Below are 25,624 nucleotides of genomic sequence, written 5' to 3' on the forward strand. Positions count from 1 at the left end.
ATTGATGCTTGTCTTAAAGTACTATTCATGAAAAGTCTTTGCTTTATGATTCACTTGTTTACTCATGTCATTACCATTGTTTTGATCGCTGCATTCATTACATATGTTTACAAATAGTATGATCAAGGTTATGATGGCATGTCACTTCGAAATTATCTTTGTTATCGTTTTACCTGCTCGGGACGAGCAGAACTAAGCTAGGGATGCTGATACGTCTCCAACGTATCGATAATTTCTTATGTTCCATTCCATATTATTGATGATACCTACATGTTTTATGCACACTTTATGTCATATTCGTGCATTTTACGGAACTAACCTATTAACAAGATGCCGAAGAGCCGATTCGTTGTTTTCTGCTATTTTTGGTTTCAGAAATCCTAGTAACGAAATATTCTCGGAATTGGACGAAATCAAGACCCGGGGTCCTATTTTGCCACGAAGCTTCCGGAAGACCGAAGAGGAGTCGAAGTGGGGCCACGAGGGCCGCCACCATAGGGCGGCGCGGCCCGGGTCTTGGCCGCGCCGACCTGTGGTGTGGGGCCCTCGTGTGGCCCCCACGTTGCCCTTCCGCCTACTTAAAGCCTCCGTCGCGAAACCCCCGAGGCGAAAAACCACGATACGGAAAACCTTACCGAGACGCCGCCGCCGCCAATCCCATCTCGGGGGATTCCGGAGATCTCCTCCGGCACCCTGCCGGAGAGGGGATTCATCTCCCGGAGGACTCTTCACCGCCATGGTCGCCTCCGGAGTGATGAGTGAGTAGTTCACCCCTGGACTATGGGTCCATAGCAGTAGCTAGATGGTTGTCTTCTCCTCGTTGTGCTTCATTGTTGGATCTTGTGAGCTGCCTAACATGATCAAGATCATTTATCTGTAATATTCTATATGTTGTGTTTGTCGGGATCCGATGGATAGAGAATACCATGTTATGTTAATTATCAAGTTATTACCTATGTGTTGTTTATGATCTTGCATGCTCTCCGTTATTAGTAGAGGCTCTGGCCAAGTTGATGCTAGTAACTCCAAGAGGGAGTATTTATGCTCGATAGTGGGTTCATACCTGCATTGACACCTCGGGGAGTGACAGAAACCCCTAAGGTTGTGTTGTGCTGTTGCCACTAGGGATAAAACATTGATGCTATGTCCGAGGATGTAGTTGTTGATTACATTACGCACCATACTTAATGCAATTGTCTCGTTGTTAGCAACTTAATGCCGGAAGGGGTTCGGATGATAACCCGAAGGTGGACTTTTTAGGCATAGATGCAGTTGGATGGCGGTCTATGTACTTTGTCGTAATGCCCAATTAAATCTCACTCGTACTTATCATGACATGCATGTGCATTGTTATGCTCTCTCTATTTGTCAATTGTCCGACTCGTAATTTGTTCACCCAACATGCTTTTATCTTATGGGAGAGACACCTCTAGTGAACTGTGGACCCCGGTCCATTCTTTTATACTTGAAATACAAATCTGTCTGCAATACTTGTTTTACTTGTTTTCTCTGCAAACAATTATCTTTCACACAATACGGTTAATCCTTTGTTACAGCAAGCCGGTGAGATTGACAACCTCACTTGTTTCGTTGGGGCAAAGTACTTTGGTTGTGTTGTGCAGGTTTCACGTTGGCGCCGGAATCTCCGGTGTTGCGCCGCACTACATTCCGCCGCCATCAACCTTCAACGTGCTTCTTGGCTCCTCCTGGTTCGATAAACCTTGGTTTCTTTCTGAGGGAAAACTTGCTGCTGTGCGCATCATACCTTCCTCTTGGGGTTCCCAACGAACGTGTGAGTTACACGCCATCAAGTGTCCACTAGTGAAAGCAGGATCCCTAGGCCTTGCTTCCAAGCATCGAATCTCCGTTTGTTTACTGTTTTGTTACATGTTTGCTCGCTGCCATATTTTATTCAGATTGCTATTACCACTCATACTCATCCATATTACTTGCATCTCACTATCTCTTCGCCGAACTAGTGCACCTATACATTTGACAAGTGTATTAGGTGTGTTGGGGACACAAGAGACTTCTTGCTTTGTGATTGCAGGGTTGCTTGAGAGGGATATCTTTGACCTCTTCCTCCCTGAGATCGATAAACCTTGGGTGATCCACTTAAGGGAAACTTGCTGCTGTTCTACAAACCTCTGCTCTTGGAGGCCCAACACTGTCTACAAGAATAGAAGCCCCCGTAGACATCAGGCAGCTCCCTTGTCTCGCTCCTCGTCGACACGCCCAACAGGTGTTCGTCCAATTGCCTGGCCGGACATGGACTCCGATGAGGAGGAGGAGGAGATGTTCGCCGAGCTTTTTGAAGAAGAAATGGTAGCCGCCGCCCAAGACGAGGAGCACATGCTGATCCTAGCTTGCATGTTCGGATTATACGCCGAGTCGACCATTGGTCGCCGTGGTGGGTCGACACCAGGTCGCCGGAAGTGCAAGCCGAGGCAGCGAATGGAGGACTACTTCATGCTCTACCCCAACTACTTCGCCGATGGTGAGGTTGTTTTTCGGCGTCGTTTCAGGATGAGCCGGAAGCTCTTCCTGAAAATTGTGTATGCCCTTCGAGAGTACGACTCCTACTTCAGATGCAAGTTGGATTGCACCGGCATGGCAGGGTTTTCCGCCCTCCAAACATGCACGGTGGCTATGCAGATGCTGGCATATGGAGCTCCTGGTGATTCTGCCGATGACTATATTCGGATGGCGGAGTCCATTGCCCTTGATTGTTTCTACCGGTTCTGCAGGGCAGTGATAGCAGTTTTCGAAGACATCTAATTGAGATCACCCGGTCTCGAAGACACTGCTAAGATCCTCGCTGTCAATGAAGCTCGAGGATTTCCAGGGATGCTTGGAAGCATTGACTGCATGCATTGAAAATGGAAGAACTGTCCGTTTGTCTGGCAGGGAATATACAAGAGTTACAAAAAAGCTGCATTGTGATACTTGATGCAGTGGCTACCCATGATCTCTGGATTTGGCACTCCTTCTTTGGTATGCCAGGATCCAACAACGACATCAATGTCTTGCAGTGCTCACCGATCTTCTCCAAACTTGTTGAGGGTCATTCTCCCCCGGTTAATGGCCGACACTACAACAAGGGAACTATTTTGCAGACGGTATCTATCCAAAGTGGGCAACATGTGAGAAGACTATCTCAGGCGCCGTCCTCCCAAATGAGGTGGAGTTTGTCAAGGAACAAGAAGGTTGTCGAAAGGACATCGAGCGTGCATTTGGTGTCCTCCAGCAGAGATTTGCTGTAGTCCGGTTCCCCGCTTTTCACTTGGTCCAAAATCAGATGTGGGAGGTGATGAACTGTTGTGTGTGCTTACACAACATGATTATCGAGAATGAGCGGAAGTATCTGGTTCCTCTGAGCGAACAAGTTGCACCATATGACAGAGAGGATCCTCTTGCACAGCCTAATCACCAGGTGCCGGCATCGTGGGCTGCGTTCATCGCTATGCGTAAGGAGACTCGAGACTCCACAATGCATCAATAGCTGCAGGATGATCTGTTGGAGCACATATGGACGCTTCGAGGCAACACCAACTAGTTTCCATTTGATTTGTTTGAAAACTTGTCTTGTTTTTTTGAAATATAACGTTTATTTGTAAAAATAACCAAATATTAGCAAAACTGGTCGAATTCGAACTATGCTGGATATTTGATTTTGGTCGTTTCTAGGGACGTTTTTTTTTTGAAAAAACGCTGAACACTGAATGTCTACCAAGGAGACGGCTGGAACTTCGGCGCTTCCCAGTCGAAACGTTCGTCCAATCCGGCACTATTTAATGCCGGATTTGATCGTGGCGAGCGCGCGATGGCTGGAAATGCTCTAAACAGAAGCATTTTTTTCTCCGGCCCCTTCCATTGTTACAAACCATGGAGCTGTAAAAGGAATCTTATAGGATTCCCTTTTGCAATATTTTTCACCTAATTTTATTTTTATTTTACCGTCCACATGTTGCCTTCTTGGCTGCCAGCGTGAACCTAGACGCGATAGACAAAACAGTACATGCTAAAGGGCCTCTATAGCAAGCGTTTTAAAAGCCTCTTCAGTCCGGTCCCCTAAACCGCATCGGATTGAGCGTTTGGGGGACGTGTTTTGTTCGTGCCATGTTTGGGGGACGTCGTTTTCCAGTCGCGTCCCACAAACGTCCCCAAATGAATATTGGTGCACGAAAATAAAGTTTTTTCATTCAAATTTGATTATATATTACAAAGTTTGAATGAAAACGGCTAGATTTCATCTAAACCTAGCCTACTAACCGCCCGACGGTGCGTTCGACGGCCCCGCCCTGTCGTCGCCTCCCCTCCGATGCAGCTCTTGCTGTGCGCGCGCCTCTCCGTGCGTAGGGCGGTGGCCAGACGCCGCTGCTCCAGTAGCAGGTCGACGTCCGCCCTCCCCTGCTGCGCCACCTGGAGGGAGAGCTCGACGGCGTGACGAATCTGCGCCTCTTCGCGGGCACGGGCGTCGTCCTGGAGGTTCTTCTCCGACTCGAAGTACTCGACGAGGGCGCATTGCTGATCGGCCGTCTCGTCCGGGTGCAGCCCGTCGACGTCGGACCACTCGAACTCATCGTCATCGTCCTCCTCCACCTCGGTCTCCTCCTCCTCCTCCTCCTCCTGGGCCTCCTCCTCCTCCATTGGCGCCTCCTCCTCATCTGTTGGCGCCTCCATCATCGCCGCCGCCAAAGCGTCGGCCTCCGCCGCCAACTCGTCTGCCCGCCTCCTCCAGTCCACCTCCGTTGCCGCCAGCGCCGCCTCCCGCTGCTGACGCTCCTCCTCCGCCAGCTGCTGGCGCTCGAGCGACTCCCGCCATCGGCGCTGGATCGCCACCCGCCGTTCACGGTACTGCAACACGCGCTCCTCGCGCTGGCGCCGACGCTCATCATCCCACCGCCGGCTCATCTCCTCCGTCCGGCGCCGCCGCGCCTCCTCTTCCATGGAGGCGTCGAACGCCGCAATGGTGTCCACCAGCGCCTCCTCCTGCCACGCTGCCGCCGCCGCGCTCTCGGCAGCTGCAGGGCTAGGGGCGGCAAACGCCGCTACATCCGCCGCGTGCGCCGCCTCACGCCGCTTCTGACAATGTGCACGGCAATTATCCATCCCTCGCTGCCGCCGCTCTTCACGGGCGGCAACGTCGATGCCGAACTGCGAATCCGATGGTGGAGGTGGTGCTGGAGAAGTCGATGGTGGAGGGAACTGGCTGTCGCTGGGGCGGTTCGCCATTGCCAACTGGTGGTGGAGAAGACGGCGGTGGAGCAATGAGGAATGTGCTTGTGGTGGAGAAAGGGGTGCCAGCGGCTGTGGTGGCTGCCATTGAGCCGGGAGGGCCTTTTATAGACGCCGGTGTCGGGAAGAAAGCGCGGGAACGGGCGGTGGCATGCGAACGCCAGCGACGCGTGGAGGCTCGGCAGCACCGATGATACATCTCGCCTGCCCCTCCGTCGCCATTAAGGCAAAGATGCTGTCGTGTGTCACTGCGCGCGAATAACTTCCGCCGCGAGGTAGGCGACGGTTAGGTCCAAACTTGAATAAGTCGCTTACGCGTCGGGCCCGCGAATAACTTCCGCCGCGAGGTAGGCGACGTGCCCGGTGCGTCCCCTGTGGGACGGGGATGGGCTCGGGGCGCCGGACACCGTATCTGGCCACGCCGGACAAAATTCGGCTTTGGAGGATGCGGCTAGAAGCGATTTTGGTCCGACGCGCCCCAAATCGGTTTGGGGGACGATTTGAGGGACTCGACTGGAGATGCTCTAATAACCGTTTCTTGTTGTACTTTGGTGGCAGCAGGAGGGAGCCTACAAAAAGGCAGGGACCCTTTGCTTGTTCTTCTTTCTTCCTAGTGCTTTAAATGTGCCCGTACTCTTATTTCTCCCTACAAAAAAATACACACTCACTTTCCGTCCTAAATATGATGTTGTAGATTTGTCTAGATTTAGATACGAGTACATCTATACACTAAAAAATGGCAGCTGTTTGATGTAGTAGCGTTTTGGTACAGAAACTCAATTCGGCTTCCGGGTGCGTATGATCCCTCTACCACAAAAACATATTTCCATGTATTAAAAAATTTTGACAAAAAAATTTACATGTACATCTCCATAATATATGTGTATTCGTCAAGTTTCACGAAAAAATAATTTTTTTTTGTAGTCTAAGCGAAAAAGAGAAAATTTATCTTGTGACAAGTCTTTGTTTCAGCACCGAATTTTGTCTTTTTTTACACACGTCACATGACATGTCGATTTTTCATGAAACGACTTTGTCAGCGCGTAGCACATGAAGATGTACGTGCGAAATTTTGTTTCAACTTTTTTAACATTTTAAAATGTGTCTAACATGTATTTCAAAATAAAGGGAGCATACGCTCCCATGTGCCAAAACATCACTCCCCGGTTTGGTTCTCGTTCTTAGACTCTGGTTTATGTGTTAAACTTGTTTTGCTTACTGGTAGTAACTCTTTAGATTTGTAAGAAACTTGGAGGCTTATTTTCTATGAAATGGATCTGGGGAGTAGATCCCTTTACATCTAAAAATAAATCGCGTCTAGATACAAAAAAAAATGTCAGAGACCCTTTGCTTGCTGTTCTTTTTCCGGAAAACCAAAACTGATCATGAGTGCATATGCACCTGGTATGTATAAAACATATTTCAAAAGGTAAAAAAATTTAGGAAAAAAATTTAGCATGTAGAGGGACATGTTCTATGTGTACACATAAAGTTTCACGTAAAACCAACAATTTTTGTACCATGTGTAAAAAAGACAAATAATGCCTCGAGAAATAGACTATTTTAACACCAAAAATTTGTCTTTTTAGTACAGGGCACAAAACATATCGGTTTTTGCTGAAACAACTTTGTGAACATGTAACATGTCAAGGTATACACGAGGCATTTTTGTTTTTATTTTTTTAACATTTGTAAATATGTTTAATATGCATTTCAAATAAAGGGTGCATATGCACCCGGGTGCAGAAACACCCTGTCCTTCTTTTTCCCAGTACTTTAAATGTGCACATTCCACCTTACTAAAAAAATACACTGATTATCTGAATTTATGACCATGGTTACTACACACACAGGTGTTTAACTTTGTGAAGTTGGAGGAACTCTACTACGCCGGGAGCCACGGCATGGACATCAAGCGCCCCACCACAGTGTCCAACCACAAGGCAAAGGTCAGTTAGTCACCATCTCTCGCTCTCTCTAGACTTTTGTCTTGACTTACTATTATCTTTGGCTACCTCACCTCCGAATATGACATTCAGATGAGTTTTACTTGGACAAAGGCTAGTGGCATGGCATTTCTTAATTCACCGGTTAGAAGATATACAACTATCGACTGGACCGGACGAATTTAGATGGAATCTACGTGTAGATGGTACTTTCTCAGTAAAATCATTATACAATGCGATCCTTCATTCTGATATACCAGTTGATAATAAAAAAAAATTGGAGGATGAAAATACCATTAAAAATTAATTTTTTTGGATGGTATCTTCGTCGAGGAGTTATCATCACCAAAGATAATCTTGTTAAGCGGAATTGGCACGGGAGTACACGGTGTGTTTTCTGTCATCATGATGAAACTATTAAACACCTGTTCTTCCAATGCCAATTTGCGAGATCTATATGGTCGGTCATCCAAGTAGTCCTCCGACTAGTGTAGCCAATGTCTTCGGCAATTGGCTTCATGGTATCGATTCAAGTTAAGTTGCTCCTTAGGGTGGAGACGCTAGCAATTATCTGGGCGCTTTGGCTATGTGGAAATGACAAGATTTTTAATGATAAAAACTGTTCCATTTTGCAGGTCATCTACAGATGTACAAGTATTCTCCATTCATGGTTACCTCTTCAACGAGTGGAGAACCGAGACCTGTTTACGAAGGTCTGTACACGGTTGGAGGCTACGGCGAGGGATACTTTTTCCCTACATGGGTGGCAGCATAGTCTACGGATTGCAGCCCCACCCACACTCTAGGCGTCATATGTTTCATCGTTCCGATATGTATTTCGCCTCTTTTTTCCAACTGTTGACTTGAGACATATAAACGGCTGTGTGCTTCTTGGTTATGCAGATGTTGGATGTAATTGCTTTCTCAAAAGTAATAAAGCATCCTTTATCGAAAAAAAGATGATGAATTACTTGGTCATGATTTGCACGCATTTTTGTATATTATATAAGCTGCCAATTTGATGATTTAGTGGTTGTTTGATTTTGTCTACGCAGGCTGACGATGTTCTGTGCCAACCGGCGACCGAGTTTCTGCCTGTCATCCAGGAGGTAGGCTGCATGAGATCATTATTTGTCTTCCTGAGAATTTTCAATCTTGAATTGGTGAACTTTCTTGCAAAGCAGTCCACACTACTCCTAGCTAGACTTCTAGAGTACTACGACATAAAATACTTGAGTAAAATACTGAAAGCAAGATACTCCTATACGATTTGCTGACAAGTTCCCTTTCATATATGTTCAGGTGTATGAGGCGCTGACGGCTAAGATGGAGTCCATCCCGGGCGCCATGGTGGAGAACAACAAGTTCTGCCTCTCCGTGCACTTCCGTTGCGTCGACGAGAAGGTGAAGTAATTAAATGAAGAAAATACAAATGTACACGTTTTAATCGCCTTGATTAACTTTGCCTAACTTTGGCTTATGCGTGCAGGAATGGGATGTTCTCGGTGAGGAGGTGAGGGCGGTGCTGGAAGGCTACCCGGATCTCTGCCTCACCAAGGGGAGAAAGGTCCTAGAGATTCGGCCATCCATCAAGTGGGACAAGGGCAACGCCCTCGAGTTTTTGCTCGAGTCTCTTTTTTTTTTTTTAATCTCAGCAGGAGAGCTGCTGGTTTCATATATAGCAGGAGAAAAAACTGTATAGAAAATAAGACGGTGGTGACCCACCACAAGTTTAAGGCCTCTCTCGCCTTACAAGGTGCCTCGCACCGGCAAGCACCCAACTATTAGCCTCGTCCGAAATGAGGTGGACTAGGCCCGACACACTCAACTCCTTATTACAAAAAACACGCCTGTTCCTTTCACGCCAAAATTCCCACGCCACCAGAATGGTCAGCGAGGCAGCCCGGCGGTCGGATCCTGCCAGCTTGGACACCGCCCGGGAGAGGGCTAAGCCATCGGCATCCGGAGCCCGAATTGTCGGACTGGAGAGCGAAGCGGCGGAACGCTCCCAAACTTCCCTAGACCAAGGACACTCAGCGAAGAGGTGCGCGGGGGTCTCAAGATTTCGCCGGCAAAGAGGGCAAAAGTACTGATTAGGCATCCTAAAGCGTAATAGCCTATCAGCCGTGAAGACCCGGCGCTGCAACAATAACCACATGAAGAACTTGCACTTTGGAGGTGCCCATGCCGGCCAGATATGATGCAGTGAGGACTGCAGGCTCCCGTCAAATTGCATGGCATAAGCGGAGGAGGCGGAGTAAACTCCTGAAGCGGACTTCCACCGGAAGTTGGCTTCAACCTGTGGGTCGATGCTGCATCCTCGCAGCACCACCTGACGGAGTGCGACGAAGTCCAGCAACAGGTCCAGGGATACCCTCCCACGAGGTCCGTGAGCCAGTGGTCGTCATGTAATGCGTCCGCCACCATCATGTTCTTGCGCCTTGAAACCTCGAAGAGCAAGGGCCACTGCTTCCTCAGTGGTTCCCCAGCCCAGCTATCGGACCAGAAGCTTGTCGCCATGCCATTACTAATGGTGACTTCTGTCATGGAGGCGAATAGGGCCTGGTCAGACTTGGATGGTTGTTCCAGCAGCCCCTTCCAAGGTTTGATCGCCCCAGTCTTCGCTTGCCAAAGCCACCGCAGCCGTAGGGCGTTGTTGAAGCGCTGCAGGTCCAGCACCCCCAGGCCGCCCAAATCTCTTGGCCGGCAGACGAGCTTCCATGCTACCCTGCACTGGCCCGGGGTGCAGGTGTCCCTAGCTGCCCAAAGCCACGCACGCCGAAGTTTGTCGATCTGCTCAATCGCCCACGCGGACAGGGGTGCGCCGTCATGATGAACACCGACAGTGCCGAGAGGACCGCCCTGAGCAGGGTAAGCCGGCCTGCTCTGGACAGAAGCCTACCCTTCAAGTGGCCGAGCCTTGCCGCGATCTTGTCGATGAGGGGTTGGATGTCGATTTTCCTCAGCCGGCGAAGCGAGAGGGGCATGCCCAAGTAGGTGCACGGCAAGGTGGCGACCTGCAGACCGACCGGCTGCAGGATGGTGGCAATGTCGATGTCGTCGCAGCGGATCGGAATTGCTTGGCTCTTAGTGAGGTTCACCACGAGCCCGGAAACCTCGCCAAAAACCTGCAGGATGGCCTTCGCCGTAGCGATCTCTGCGGTGGTCGGTTTGATGAATAGGGCGACATCATCGGCGTAGAGGGAGCAGCGGATGGATCCCGCCACAGGTGATAGAAGACCAGCCTCCGTGGCCATGGAGAAAAGGCGCGGTAGGGTTTCCATGGCGAGGATGAAGAGCAGCGGGGATAAGGGGTCTGCCTGCCGAAGGCCCCTCCGGTGGTTGATGCTCACCCCCTCCTCCCCGTTGAAGAGCACCCGCGATGAGGCGGTAGTCAGGAAAGCGATAATCCAATTCCTCCACCGCGGCCCGAAGCCACGAGCCCTCAGCATGTCGAGCAGGTACGTCCATGAGACTGAGTCGAAAGCTTTGGAGATGTCGAGCTTTAGCAACAGCGAAGGGGTCTTGGAGCGATGGAGGCGGCGTAGAAGGGCTCGAACGTAGATGAAGTTGTCCTGGATGCAGCGGCCTTTGATGAAGGCGCTTTGTTCAATGCCCACGAGGTCGTCGATCCTAGAGGCCAGTCTGGTGGCGAGGACTTTCATGAACAGTTTGGCAAAGCTGTGCATGATACTGATGGGGCGGAAGTCCTTCATGGAGGAGGCGTCATCGCACTTCGGGAGGAGCACCATGTGAGAGACGTTCAGCTGGTGCAGCCCCGCGAAGTTGCCATCCGCAATCTGCTGAAAAGCCAAGAGGATGTCTGGGCCGACCAACTCCCAGGAGGATTTGAAGAAGTTGGAGATGAAGCCGTCGGGACCAGGCGCCTTGTCCGCAGGCATGGCCTTGACAGCATCATGGATCTCCTCCAGCGTGAAGTCGCCATCAAGCGCAGACAGGTCATGGGAGGGCAGGCCCAGCGAAGGCCAGTCGAAGGTGAAGGAGGCAGTCGTGGCCGTGCCTAGGATACCATGGAAGTGACCGTCGACCACCTGCCGCTTTTCCTCCTGGGAGACCGCATCCGTTCCACCATCACGCCGCAGGGAGTGGATGAAGTTTTTCCGGTGTCTTCCGTTAGCTTTGACGTGGAAGAAACAGATGTTGGCGTCCCCGGCACGAAGCCAACAAACCCTGGATCGCTGGCGAACGCGGATGCGTTCGATCACCGAGAGGCCCAGAATACGATACTTAAGCTGGTGCCTGAGGGTAGCTGATACGTCTCCAACGTATCGATAATTTCTTGTGTTCCATGCCACATTATTGATGTTATCTACATGTTTTATGCACACTTTATGTCATATTCGTGCATTTTCTGGAACTAACCTATTAACAAGATGCCGAAGTGCCGCTTCTCGTTTTCTCGCTGTTTTTGGTTCCGTAGAAGGCTGTTCGGGCAATATTCTCGGAATTGGACGAAATCAACGCCAAACCTCCTATTTTTCCGGGAAGGCTCCAGAACACCGAAGGAGAGTCGGAGGAGAGCCAGGGGGGCCCCACACCATAGGGCCGCGCGGGCCAGGGTCTGGCCGCGCCGGCCTAGGGTGAGGCCGCCCTGTCAGCCCTCCTGCGCCGCCTCTTCGCCTATATAACCCCTTTCGACCTAAAAACGCAGTACCAATTGACGAAACTCCGGAAAGACTCCAGGGGCGCCGCCGCCATCACAAAACTCCAACTCGGGGGACGGAACTCCGTTCCGGCACCCTGCCGGAGCGGGGAAGTGCCCCCGGAAGGCTTCTCCATCGACACCGCTGCCATCTCCATCGCCACCGCTGCCATCTCCACCGCCATCTTCATCACCGCTGCTGCTCCCATGAGGAGGGAGTAGTTCTCCATCGAGGCTCGGGGCTGTACCGGTAGCTATGTGGTTAATCTCTCTCCATGTACTTCAATACAATGATCTCATGAGCTGCTTTACATGATTGAGATTCATCTGAGTTTTGTATCACTACTATCTATGTGCTACTCTAGTGATGTGTTATTAAAGTAGTTTTATTCCTCCTGCATGTGTGCAAAGGTGACAGTGCGTGCACCGTGTTAGTACTTGGTTTATGCTATGATCATGATCTCTTGTAGATTATGGAGTTAACTATTGCTATGATGTGATCTATTCCTCCTACATATGCATGAAGGTGACAAGTGTGCATGCTATGCTAGTACTTGGTTTAGTAGCGTTGATCTATCTTACACTAAAGGTTACTAAAACATGAGCATTATTGTGGAGCTTGTTAACTCCGGCATTGAGGGTTCGTGTAATCCTACGCAATGTGTTCATCATCCAACAAAAGTGTAGAGTATGCATTTATCTCGTTCCGTTATGTGATCGATGTTGAGAGTGTCCACTAGCGAAAGTCTATTCCCTAGGCCTTGTTCCTAAATACCGCTGAGTTACTACTCGCTTGTTTACTCGTACTACCGTGTTACTACTCGCTGCAATACCACCACCATCAACTACACGCCAAGCACTTTTCTCGGCACCGTTGCTACTGCTCATACTTATTTATACCACCTGTATTTCACTATCTCTTCGCCGAACTAGTGCACCTATTAGGTGTGTTGGGGACACAAGAGACTTCTTGCTTTGTGGTTGCAGGGTTGCATGAGAGGGATATCTTTGACCTCTTCCTCCCCGAGTTCGATAAACCTTGGGTATCCACTTAAGGGAAACTTGCTCGCTGTTCTACAAACCTCTGCTCTTGGAGGCCCAACACCGTCTACAGGAAAGGAGGGGGAACGTAGACATCAAGCACTTTTCCGGCGCCGTTGCCGGGGAGGAAAGGTAAAAAGGCACTCATACTCCGGTTCCGTGTAACGGTACTTTTCCGGCGCCATTGTGTGAGTGCTCGAAGCTATTTCCTTTAGATCCCGCAATTGCAACTTTTTGTTTCTTGTTTACACTAGTTAGGCATAATGGAAAACAACAAAAAAATTGGTGAGCTTTTTAGTCTTTTTCCTGATTTAGAATTGTTTGATGCGAAAATTAAAAAACCTATGGAACCTTATTTGCATGCTAGTAGCGATGTTATTAGTATGAATGCAATTACTGCTAATGCTATGAAGAAGTCTAAGCTTGGGGAAGCTAGTTTTTGTGGTCTTTTTAGCTTCCCATCTTTAGGGGAGAAAATTTGTTCTGATAATGCTTTATCTCCCATATGCGATAACTCTAATAATGCTTCTGATATTTTAAATCCACCTGCTGAAAGTATTCCGTATAAAATACCCATGAAAATTATTGAACGTGTTATGGACAACCACTATAAAGGGGATGGAACTGTCCATCCTAGAGATCATTTACTGTTTTTGCACGAATTATGTGGGTTATTCAAGTGTGCAGGTATCTCTATGGATGAAGTGAGGAAGAAGCTATTCTCTCGTTTCGCTGTCCGGTAAAGCGAACGCATTGGTATAAATTGTTGGAGAATAGGCATTCTCTTGGTTGGGAGGAAATTGCATCTCTCTTTTATTCTAAATTTTATCCTCCGCATGAAGTGCATATTGATAGGAATTATATTTATAACTTTTATCCTCGTGATGGAGAGAGTATTTCTCAAGCGTGGGGGAGATTGAAATCACTAATGCTCAAATGTCCCATTCATGAGCTCCCCCGTAATGTTATTGTTAACAATTTTTATGCGAGGCTTTCAGGACAACACAAGGACTATCCGGACGCGTGTTCGGAGGGATCTTTCACAAGCAAGGAGGTTGAAGCTAGGTGGGACCTCCTTGATCGGATTGAGGACAACGCCGAAGGATGGGAGAACAATGAAGGTAAAGAGTCGGTATAAATTATGATTATGAATGCATTAAAGCTTTTATGGATACCGATAAATTTCGAAATATGAGTGCTACTTATGGTCTTGACTCTCAAGTTGCTGCAAATTTTTATAAAGCCTTTGCTTCTCATTTTGAATTGCCTAAAAATAATTTTGATAAGTATCATGAACCTTTTAAAGAGGCTTGCATGAAGAATGAAATTGTTGTTAATTATTGCAATAAGCATGCTCAAACTCCTAAGAATGCTATTTCCTATAAGCATGTTAATTTTTGTGGAATACATAGACCTTGTGGAATTAATCAAATCAAAGATGAATATTGCATCCATCATGCTAATGAAAAAACTAGAAAGTGGTTTAGGGCTCTAGATGATCTTGGTAAAAAAGTTTGTGCCCTCTATCCTTTTATTTGTGAAGTTTGCCATGAAGTGGGTCATTTTAATTTTCAATGCTCCTCCAGTGATATTTTGAACCCAATGAGTGCTGCAAATTTGTATTGTGATGATGAAATTACTCCTAATCAGCATGATGAACTTACTTTATTTTTGGGGTGTGAAGAACTGTCGAGAAAAATCTCTTTGTTACATATGAGTGATCTTGATATTGATGATGTCCTGCATGGGTGTTTTTCTTATTGCATTGATAATAGCCATACAAATACTTACATACAAAATATTTTAGAAGAGGACACCTTGCCAAAATATGATAGGACCGCTGTGTGTTTTCAACTAATTAATGAAAAGGAGGGATCCTCCCAAGTTTCTTCTATTGTTTCTGAAAGTAAATCAGGTTATGCGGACAAGCCACCTTTCAAGCCTCTCCCTCCTGAAGAAGGGAACGAGGAAAAGGAGAAGGAGAAGAAGAAGAAGGGAACGAAGAAGAAGAAGAAGAATAAGGGGAATAAAAAGAAAGAGGTAACAGCATATCCCCGCGTATATGAGATAACGATAGGTAACCGTAAGTATGTTGCTCCCGATGATTATTGTGATAATGAATCTGAATATGATGATCTTCCTATGCCCTTTACATACATTAGCAATCATGATTTGAATGAGCACACTACTTTTGATATTGCAAATCTCTGGGAAACTAATTCTGAAAATGATGAGGATAATAATTGCCATAGTATCAGTACTATCCATGCTTCCTCCCATAATGATATAGAAAGCTCTAAGCTTGGGGAAGAGGTGTTTGCAAATCCTTTAGCTACTGGTCATTATGTTCTTGATACATCTCCTTCTAATAACAATAACGGTGTGGACACAGATAAACCGATTGTGAAGGATAACTATTCTATTTCTTATGATAACACTATGCCTCCGATCTCTAATGATTATTATAAAGAATGCTATGATATAGGTTCTAACTATCCTTATGAAACTTGTCATAGTCATGATTGGATTACCAAAAACAATCCCCTTAATAGGCAACTTGTTTACCATGTTCAAATTCTTGATAATAATCTTGCTCCAATTACTATTAATGAGAATAACTCTTCTTATGCCAAATTTAATGATACTTCTATGCATATGAACCATGATAAGAATGTTTTAAGTGATGGGTATATTGTGGATTTCATCAATTATGCTACTGAAAGTTATTATGAGAGAGGGAAATATGGTTATATGCATCTTAATAATATTAAGTTTCCCCTCTTTATGTTGAGAATCTTGAAGTTACTCATGTTTTATCCTCTTATGCTTGTCACTTTGTTCTTCATGAATTCATTTGTGTACAAGATTCCTCTTCATAGGAAGCATGTTAGACTTAAATTTGTTTTGAATTTGCCTCTTGATGCTCTCTTTCGCTTCAAATACTATTTCTTGCGAATGGATTATTAAAACTCGCTGAGCCCATCTTAATGGCTATAAAGAAAGAACTTCTTGGGAGATAACCCATGTGTTATTTTGCTACAGTACTTTGTTTTATATTTGTGTCTTGGAAGTTGTTTACTACTGTAGCAACCTCTCCTTATCTTAGTTTTGTGTTTTGTTGTGCCAAGTAAAGCCGTTGATAGAAAAGTAAGTACTAGATTTGGATTACTGCGCAGTTCCAGATTTCTTTGCTGTCACGAATCTGGGTCCACCTCCCTGTAGGTAGCTCAGAAAATTAAGCCAATTTACGTGCATGATCCTCAGATATGTACGCAACTTTCATTCAATTTGAGCATTTTCATTTGAGCAAGTCTGGTGCCATTTTAAAATTCGTCAATACGAACTGTTCTGTTTTGACAGATTCTGCCTTTTATTTCGCATTGCCTCTTTCGCTATGTTGGATGAATTTCTTTGATCCACTAATGTCCAGTAGCATTATGCAATGTCCAGAAGTGTTAAGAATGATTGTGTCACCTCTGAATATATCAATTTATATTGTGCACTAACCCTCTAATGAGTTGTTTCGAGTTTGGTGTGGAGGAAGTTTTCAAGGATCAAGAGAGGAGTATGATGCAACATGATTAAGGAGAGTGAAAGCTCTAAGCTTGGGGATGCACCCGGTGGTTCACCCCTGCATATATCAAGAAGACTCAAGCGTCTAAGCTTGGGGATGCCCAAGGCATCCCCTTCTTCATCGATAAATTATCAGGTTCCTTCTCTTGAAACTATATTTTTATTCGGTCACATCTTATGTGCTTTACTTGGAGCGTCTGTGTGCTTTTCTATTTTTGTTTGTGTTTGAATAAATTGGATTACATCATGCTTGTGTGGGAGAGAGACACGCTCCGCTGGTTCATATGAACACATGTGTTCTTAGCTCATAATATTCATGGCGAAGTTTCCTCTTCGTTAAATTGTTATATGATTGGAATTGGAAAATGATACATGTAGTAATTGCTATAAATGTCTTGGGTAATGTGATACTTGGCAATTGTTGTGCTCATGTTTAAGCTCTTGCATCATATGCTTTGCACCCATTAATGAAGAAATACATAGAGCATGCTAAAATTTGGTTTGCATATTTGGTTTCTCTAAGGTCTAGATAATTTCTAGTATTGAGTTTGAACAACAAGGAAGACGGTGTAGAGTCTTATAATGCTTGTAATACGTCTTTTATGTGAGTTTTGCTGTACTAGTTCATCCTTGTGTTTGCCTCAAATAACCTTGCTAGCCTAAACCTTGTATCGAGAGGGAATACTTCTCATGCATCCAAAATACTTGAGCCAACCACTATGCCACTTGTGTCCACCATACCTACCTACTACATGGTATTTCCTGCCATTCCAAAGTAAATTGCTTGAGTGCTACCTTTAAACAATTCAAAATTTATTACCTCTGATTTGTGTCAATGTTTTATAGCTCATGAGGAAGTATGTGGTGTTCATCTTTCAATCTTGTTGGGCAACTTTCACCAATGGACTAGTGGCTTCATCCGCTTATCCAATAATTTTGCAAAAAGAGCTGGCAATGGGATTCCCAGTCCCAAATTAATTAACAAAAATAGACACTCCTCCATGGTATGTGATTGTTGGACGGCACCCGAAGGATTCGGTTAGCCATGGCTTGTGTAAGCAAAGGTTGGGAGGAGTGTCATCATAATAGAACTAAAATAAAAAGGCACTCCTTCATGGTATGAGATTGTTGGCAGGCACCCGAGGATTCGGTTAGCCATGGTTTGTGAAAGAAAGGTTGGAAGGAGTGCCATCCAAAAATAAAATAAAATGGGAGCCGCTCTTTGAAGGTTTGTCCGGCAAGGGGGTTAGAGTACCCGCTACCATTCGTTGACAACAACATACACCTCTCAAAACTTTATTTTTATGCTCTCTTTATGTTTTCAAAATCAAAGCTCTAGCACAAATATAGCAATCGATGCTTTCCTCTTTGAAGGACCATTCTTTTACTTTTATTGTTGAGTCAGTTCACCTACCTCTCTCCACCTCAAGAAGCAAACACTTGTGTGAACTTTGCATTGATTCTTACATACTTGCTTATTGCATTTGTTATATTGCTTTGCATTGACAATTATCCATGAGATATACATGTTCCAAGTTGAAAGCAACCGCTGAAACTTAATCTTCTTTTGTGTTGCTTCAATACCTTTACTTTGAATTATTGCTTTATGAGTTAACTCTTATGCAAGACTTATTGATGCTTGTCTTGAAGTGCTATTCATGAAAAGTCTTTGCTTTATGATTCAGTTGTTTACCCATGTCATATACATTGTTTTGATCGCTGCATTCACTACATATGCTTTACAAATAGTATGATCAAGATTATGATGGCATGTCACTCCGTAAATTATCTTTGTTATCGTTTTACCTGCTCGGGACGAGCAGAACTAAGCTAGGGATGCTGATACGTCTCCAACGTATCGATAATTTCTTGTGTTCCATGCCACATTATTGATGTTATCTACATGTTTTATGCACACTTTATGTCATATTCGTGCATTTTCCGGAACTAACCTATTAACAAGATGCCGAAGTGCCGGTCCTCGTTTTCTCGCTGTTTTTGGTTCCAGAAAGGCTGTTCGGGCAATATTCTCGGAATTGGACGAAATCAACGCCAAACCTCCTATTTTTCCGGAAGGCTCCAGAACACCGAAGGAGAGTCGGAGGAGAGCCAGGGGGCCCCACACCATAGGGCCGCGCGGGCCAGGGTCTGGCCGCGCCGGCCTAGGGTGAGGCCACCCTGTCAGCCCTCCTGCGCCGCCTCTTCGCCTATATAACCCCTTTCGACCTAAAAACGCAGTACCAATTGACGAAACTCCGTAAAGACTCCGGGGCGCCGCCACCGTCACAAAACTCCAATTCGGGGGACAGAACTCCGTTCCGGCACCCGCCGGAGCGGGGAAGTGCCCCCGGAAGGCTTCTCCATCGACACCGCTGCCATCTCCATCGCCACCGCTGCCATCTCCACCGCCATCTTCATCACCGCTGCTGCTCCCATGAGGAGGGAGTAGTTCTCCATCGAGGCTCGGGGCTGTACCGGTAGCTATGTGGTTAATCTCTCTCCATGTACTTCAATACAATGATCTCATGAGCTGCTTTACATGATTGAGATTCATCTGAGTTTTGTATCACTACTATCTATGTGCTACTCTAGTGATGTGTTATTAAAGTAGTTTTATTCCTCCTGCATGTGTGCAAAGGTGACAGTGCGTGCACCGTGTTAGTACTTGGTTTATGCTATGATCATGATCTCTTGTAGATTATGGAGTTAACTATTGCTATGATGTGATCTATTCCTCCTACATATGCATGAAGGTGACAGTGTGCATGCTATGCTAGTACTTGGTTTAGTAGCGTTGATCTATCTTACACTAAAGGTTACTAAAACATGAGCATTATTGTGGAGCTTGTTAACTCCGGCATTGAGGGTTCGTGTAATCCTACGCAATGTGTTCATCATCCAACAAAAGTGTAGAGTATGCATTTATCTGTTCTGTTATGTGATCGATGTTGAGAGTGTCCACTAGCGAAAGTCTATTCCCTAGGCCTTGTTCCTAAATACCGCTGAGTTACTACCGCTTGTTTACTCGTACTCATCGTGTTACTACTCGCTGCAATACCACCACCATCAACTACCCGCCAAGCACTTTTCTGGCACCGTTGCTACTGCTCATACTTATTTATACCACCTGTATTTCACCATCTCTTCGCCGAACTAGTGCACCTATTAGGTGTGTTGGGGACACAAGAGACTTCTTGCTTTGTGGTTGCAGGGTTGCATGAGAGGGATATCTTTGACCTCTTCCTCCCTGAGTTCGATAAACCTTGGGTATCCACTTAAGGGAAACTTGCTGCTGTTCTACAAACCTCTGCTCTTGGAGGCCCAACACTGTCTACAGGAAAGGAGGGGGAACGTAGACATCAGTAGCCTCCTCCTCCGTGAGGGTCCTCGCATCCTGAGCCGCATCTAGCAGGCGAACCGTTTCCTCAGCCCGTAGCAGTTGTTGCTTGGTGTCACCAATGTGCTTCTTGTGCCAAGCGCGAAGGGCAGAAGCCGTCCGAGACAACTTGCGGTGAAGGCGGATGAGAGCGTTGAAATGGTTGCAGGGCTGAACCCAAGCCTCAGCCACTGTCTGGGCATACCCCTCCACGTAAGGCCAGAACGCGTCGAAACGGAAGCCGCAGTAGCGCTTAATCCTGCCCGCACAAGACAGCACCAAGGGGCAGTGGTCTGAGACCGAAGATGAGATGGCCGTGAGCTGGGCATTGGGGAACGAGTTGTCCCAGTCGACGTTGCAAATGGCACGATCAAGACGGACAAGGGTAGGCGGGTCCTGCTCGTTGCTCCAAGTGAAGCGGCGACCCATCAGCTTAATATCCTTCAACTCAGCAATGTTCAGCAAGGCCCTAAACTTGGACATAAGGCGTCGGTTTAGGCGGTGGTTATTCTTATCCGCGGCGGTGAGGATGACGTTGAAATCCCCCACGATGAGCCAAGGGCCAGCCACAGAGTGGCGCAGTGCCGCAAGATCATGGAGGAAGGATTCCTTGGCCGCATCGGTATCGGAAGGCCCATAGACGTTGGTTAGGGTCCAAGGGGTTCCACCGGCCTGGCTCGCAAAGGTGACGGTGATAGAGTGGCGAGCCGAACTTATAAGCTGAGCGTCGTATCTGTCGGGGTCCCAAGCAATCATCAGAGACACCCCTTGTACCCTCAGCCAAGGAGTCGAAAGCCGAGCGACAGCGAGCGCCGACCGCTTCCACCCGGACAGCATCAGACACGCCGGCTAACTTTGTCTCTTGGAGACAAATGATGTCACAAGCCGACCGCTCGATGACACCACGAATTGTCGCCCTCCTCGCAGGGTTGTTGAGCCCCCACGGGTTCCAGTCAAGGAGCTTAAGGCCTAGATCCATTGAGGGCGAAGCAAGCATCGGGCAGGAACCAAGGAGTCGACGAACAACTACATGTTTCACGGTGACAAGACAGGTTACAACATCGCAGAACGGCACAATCATCCGGAGCTACTCTCGACGGGAATTTGGAGGCACGACACAGGCGAGGGCCGACCGGCTCGCAACACAACGGCACACGACAGCAACAGCAGGGTTCCGACACCGGGGAGACCCTCTATGACACGCAATGAAGATCTTCTAACATTGGAGAAAAAACGCTACGACTAAGGCGCGCGCTAGACCTAAGCCTCCATGTCCAGAATGGACAGGAGCTCAGTGTCAGGCAGAGCAACACGCGCGCCCAGGAGCACGCCAGTGTCACGGTGGATGCGCACGATCTCGTCGGCGTCCAGCGGCGGGGGGCAGGCCGACGCCGCGTTGCCGGCGCCAAAGACAACGCCCTGCTCCAGCGGCGCTAGCTCCTTGAGGACGCACGGCAAGGGCGCGCCCACGTTCTTGGTCTTGCTGATGCGCGATGAGCGGCGCGAAGGCAGCAGGTCGCCCTTGGGACGCCTGCGGCGGCCGGCCCTGGGCGGCGGCGCGACGGCCATAGGAATGGCCCCCATGAGGGACGGAGGCAGCAAGCTCAGCACCTTGGCGAGGAAGGTCGTGGCGCCGTCCACCTCCAGCGCGCCGAACTTGGACGCCAGCATGTCGAGGGCGTCCTGGTCGGCACGGACACCGCGCACGCCGCGGTCACCGCCGAGCTCCATCGGCATGGCCATCGGGGAAGGCTGCACAGCCGGGGCCGCCTGATCGACGGAGGCCGAGCCCGTCGGCAATCGGCATGGCCGGAAGCTGTACACCAGGCCCGAAGAGGATGTGATCCTCAATCTGGCCGTAGTCGCAGGTGGGCAGCTCGTGGCCGGCGGTGGCATGCCAACCAGGGAGCTGCGCCAGCGGCCAGCCTTGAGCCGCCTCGATCTCGATTGCCACCGGGTCAGCCCGCGCGAGGTCCTGCCAGAACAACGCAGGGTCAAAGCGACAAGGCAGGAGGTCCGGCTCCGCCAGAGCACCTCCGCCGATCGGCAGCACCGGCCCCGACGTGCCCAGTTCCGCATCAGAACGCGCCGCGGCGAGGACGATGGCGCCGAGGGATGGGTCCTCCACTGACAGCACCGCAGGCGTCGCCACAGCGTGCCCCTCCGCGGCAGCCTGGGCGTCGACACCGTCCTGGGCGGCACCGTCTAGGGCCCTGCGACGGCCGCCTCCACCCTGCCGCTGCTGCTGGCGGCGGTTGTTGTTGTTGGCGTTGCCGTTGCCACCATTATGCTGCTGCCCGCCGCGGCCGGCGCGGCCAAGCAAGGCATCGCGCCAGGGATGGCGAGGGCGGCAGCCGCCGCGGCCAGGCAAGTCATCATCTTCATCATCACGATCCTCGCGGCGGCGTGGGCCGAGGCGAGCATGCACGTCCGGGGCGTCGCGTCGTGCCCTGGGGTTGGCGTCCTCCACCTCGAGCTTCCAGTCGAAGCGCTCCGTGGGGACGTGCGCGTCGATCAGCGCCACCTCCGGGGAAGGGATGCCGGACGCGTGGCTGCTGGGAGTGCGCCGCTCCGCCGGCGCGAAGTCCTTGGTCTTGTCGAGGTTGATGAGCAGCGGCTCCCTCGTGTCTTCGAAGCCCTCCTCCCGGGGCGTGCCGTCGGGGAGGAAGCAGCGCAATGGCGGCGCCGCGCCCATACGCGTGAGGAAGGAGGCGTCGCAGGCTCGCGGGATATCGTCGGGGCTGCAGGCCCAGCACCACATGTAGCAGACCTGCGCATCGTCAAGCGCCTCCGACCGGTACTCGAGGACGTCGACCTTGACGGAGGAGCTGAGCACGGTCTGCATGACCTCCTTGTTCCAGAAGTTGAGGGCCACGCCCTCCACCGCAACGCGGCAGTAGTAGCGCCAGACGCGGTGCGCCGCGCGGATGGAGGCCTGCTGCCATGGGGCCATGGTGAGGGCGATGCCCCGGCAGGAGACGACCCCGGCGTCCATGGCCTGGTCCTGTGCCAGGTCATGTCGAAGCGAACGAGGAAGCACCCTGGCCGGAGCCTGGACACCTGAAAGCGCTCTGACGGCACGTTGCAGTCGCGAGCAATGGCCCTGGCGATGAGGTCGTTGGAGAGGTCGTTGCGGCGCGCGGACGCGGTGAGGACGATGGCCTTGGAGTGGAGGAGCTGCGCCGCACTCTCCGTCTCAGGCGTGCACACGATGACCGCCGTCGACCTAGCCGGGCGCCGGTGCGCCTCCCCTGGGCGGGACGCCATCCGCGTTGGTGGAGGAGGAGGGGGTTGCAGGCGGTCCTTGGCTGCGCGGCACGGGTTCGGACCCGCACGGCACTCTCTGGCGATGTGGCCGCTGCGATGGCAGGAGCGGCACCTCACCGGATCACGACACTCGGAGATATGGTGGCCGGGGCTTAGACACTTGAAGCACTCTCCCCGCAGGCGCTTCTTATGGAGGGGGAAGCGAGGCGGCCTCATCACTCCGGTGGCAGAGGGAGCGTTGGAGCGTGGCCGGCTGGCGGCCGAAGATGGTACGGGCGGCGGACGCCTCCGTCGCCTCGAGACCACCACTTGCCATTCCGGGCTCCCCTCATCGATGCGACGAGCAGGGGCATCCAAAGCCCCGGATTCGCGTGCAGGCGGCGGAGAGGGCAGCGGCGCGGTCCGTACGACCATGGAGCGCACGCGCAACTGGCCGCCATATATAAGTCCTGCCCTTGATAGCCACTGACCGCCGCGTCGTTGCAGGGCAGTTACTCACCGGCAGGCTACAGGCTGACGGCGGCGTAGGGGGATGGGGAAGCTCCGGACCCGAGACGGTGCAGATCTGGATCTGGGCGGGAGCCCCGCTCCGCCCAGGGGATCCAAGGCCTGGCCAGCTGGCGGGGGAGCGGGCAGCTGCGGCGCGGGCTGCAGCAAGGTAGGTGGTCGCCGCGGACCGAGCGGTCGACGGCGAGGGGCTGGTGGTAGGATTGGGTCGTGCCGGAGGCAGGGAGCGCGAGCGCGTGCGGGAGAGCTCCATGTTCTAACTCACAGCTAGCTAGTTCGATCTTGTGAGAACATGTTCTCATTAATAGTTATGGAGCAACTTGATTTCGTCAGGTGCGCCTGCTGATCAGACGCTGCTCGAGTCTCTTGGTGAGTTACTACATCACATACACATATGCAAAAATTGATAGTCCATGTTTAGTTACTTGCTATTCATTTCTTTATTTTGTTGAGAAAAAATTAATTACCTTGTTGTTATTGCTATTATTAAGTAGAGGTGCTAATAACATATTTGTTTGGTTCATTTTTTCTTGACGGCTATGCGGGACGTGGAGATGTTTTCCTGATATACATCGGTGATGACCGCACCGATGAGGATGCCTTCAAGGTACAACGTCTAGTGCGCCCTGCACAATATAAATCACCTTAGCTTTTGTTCTGATGCTACTTGGAAAATAAAAGCAGATCTAGGAACCATGAACTGATGCTTATATATATATATATACCTTTTTGCCAAAATGAAATTATAGGTGCTGCGCGACATGGGACAGGGAATCGGGGTCCTTGTCACCAAGTTTCCAAAGGAGACCACAGCGGGAAATGCACTTTGGCTCATAGGAGCATATGCTCCCATTATGTGAATCCACATTTCAAAGTGTCAAAAAATTCTAAACTAAATTTTTACATGTACGTCTAAACATTTTATGTTGGTACACAAGTTTTCAAAAAAAACTAAAAATAATTGTGGCTCCTGTAAAAAACACAAGTTTTGATGCTATAACACGACTACGTACAGGATATTTTTTTGTCTTTTTTGTACACACCATACAAAATGTTGTTTCTCCACGAAAATTTGTGCACTAACATAGAATGTCAAGATGTACACCAACAAATTTATATCAGATTTTTTTAACATTTTTAAAATTGTTTTTTAATTATTTTATATAATGAGAGCATTTGCTCCTATGAGCCAAATTGCCACCTCCGACCACAGCATCCTACTCTCTGCGTGAGCCTGCAGAGGTACATATAACTGTGAACACAAATATATGTTACTTTAATTATGCATTGTTGCATGCATAGGGAATATATTAGCTGCATGCCTATTCTTGTGGAGTGCCTCGTGTCTAGCTAGCATGGATTGAAAGCAACTATAGGTTGTAGTCACTGTGGGAGCAGTAGAGGTAGGTGCATGCCATATATGCATGCTCTCGAACAGCTTCACCGTAAAGGTGATTGTTCGAAGAAATAAAGCAATCCAAAGCTAGTTGAGATAACTTTTCTTCTAGTCATAGATTTTTTTTCTTTATCGAAAAAATGTAATTAATTTTTTGTTACTCATTGGGTTGTATCACATGATTGCAGGTGAAAGACTTCCTGCGTAAGCTGGTGAAGAGCAGTGTGACAAAGGGTTAATTCATGCATCATCAACCATCTGATAGCTCGAAATGGAGAGCAAGCTATATAATTATGCTAGACCAAGTCTTGTTTCTTTTTTGGAGTTTTTGTTTGTCTCTTGTTAATTCGTAGAAGAATGCATGCATCTGTGTGTGTTGGAATGGGCATATAAGTTTTTAAGGCCTTGGCTCTGAAGGTTTCTATAATTGTATCCTTCTGCCGAAGTCTTGTAATTTTTTTTCGAAAAGGAGGACAGTGCCCCAGCCTCTGCATCGATAGATGCATACGGCGTTTATCTAATTATTTACAGTATTGTCTTACAAAAGATTACATCATGGGTCGCTCACGGTCGATACATGAATCAACCATCTAAAAACAAAAGACAACATGAAGCAG

The 25,624-nt window shown here is 48.7% G+C and overlaps 1 pseudogene; it reads left to right on the forward strand.

Annotated features, from left to right (window-relative positions):
• The window catches only part of LOC124676221, a 34,165-nt pseudogene extending 8,919 nt beyond the window's left edge, over window positions 1-25,246 (forward strand).
• Window positions 25,247-25,624: the final 378 nt, after the last annotated feature.

The sequence above is a fragment of the Lolium rigidum genome, chromosome 7 (assembly GCF_022539505.1).
Source record: "Lolium rigidum isolate FL_2022 chromosome 7, APGP_CSIRO_Lrig_0.1, whole genome shotgun sequence".
Classification (NCBI taxonomy): domain Eukaryota; kingdom Viridiplantae; phylum Streptophyta; class Magnoliopsida; order Poales; family Poaceae; genus Lolium; species Lolium rigidum.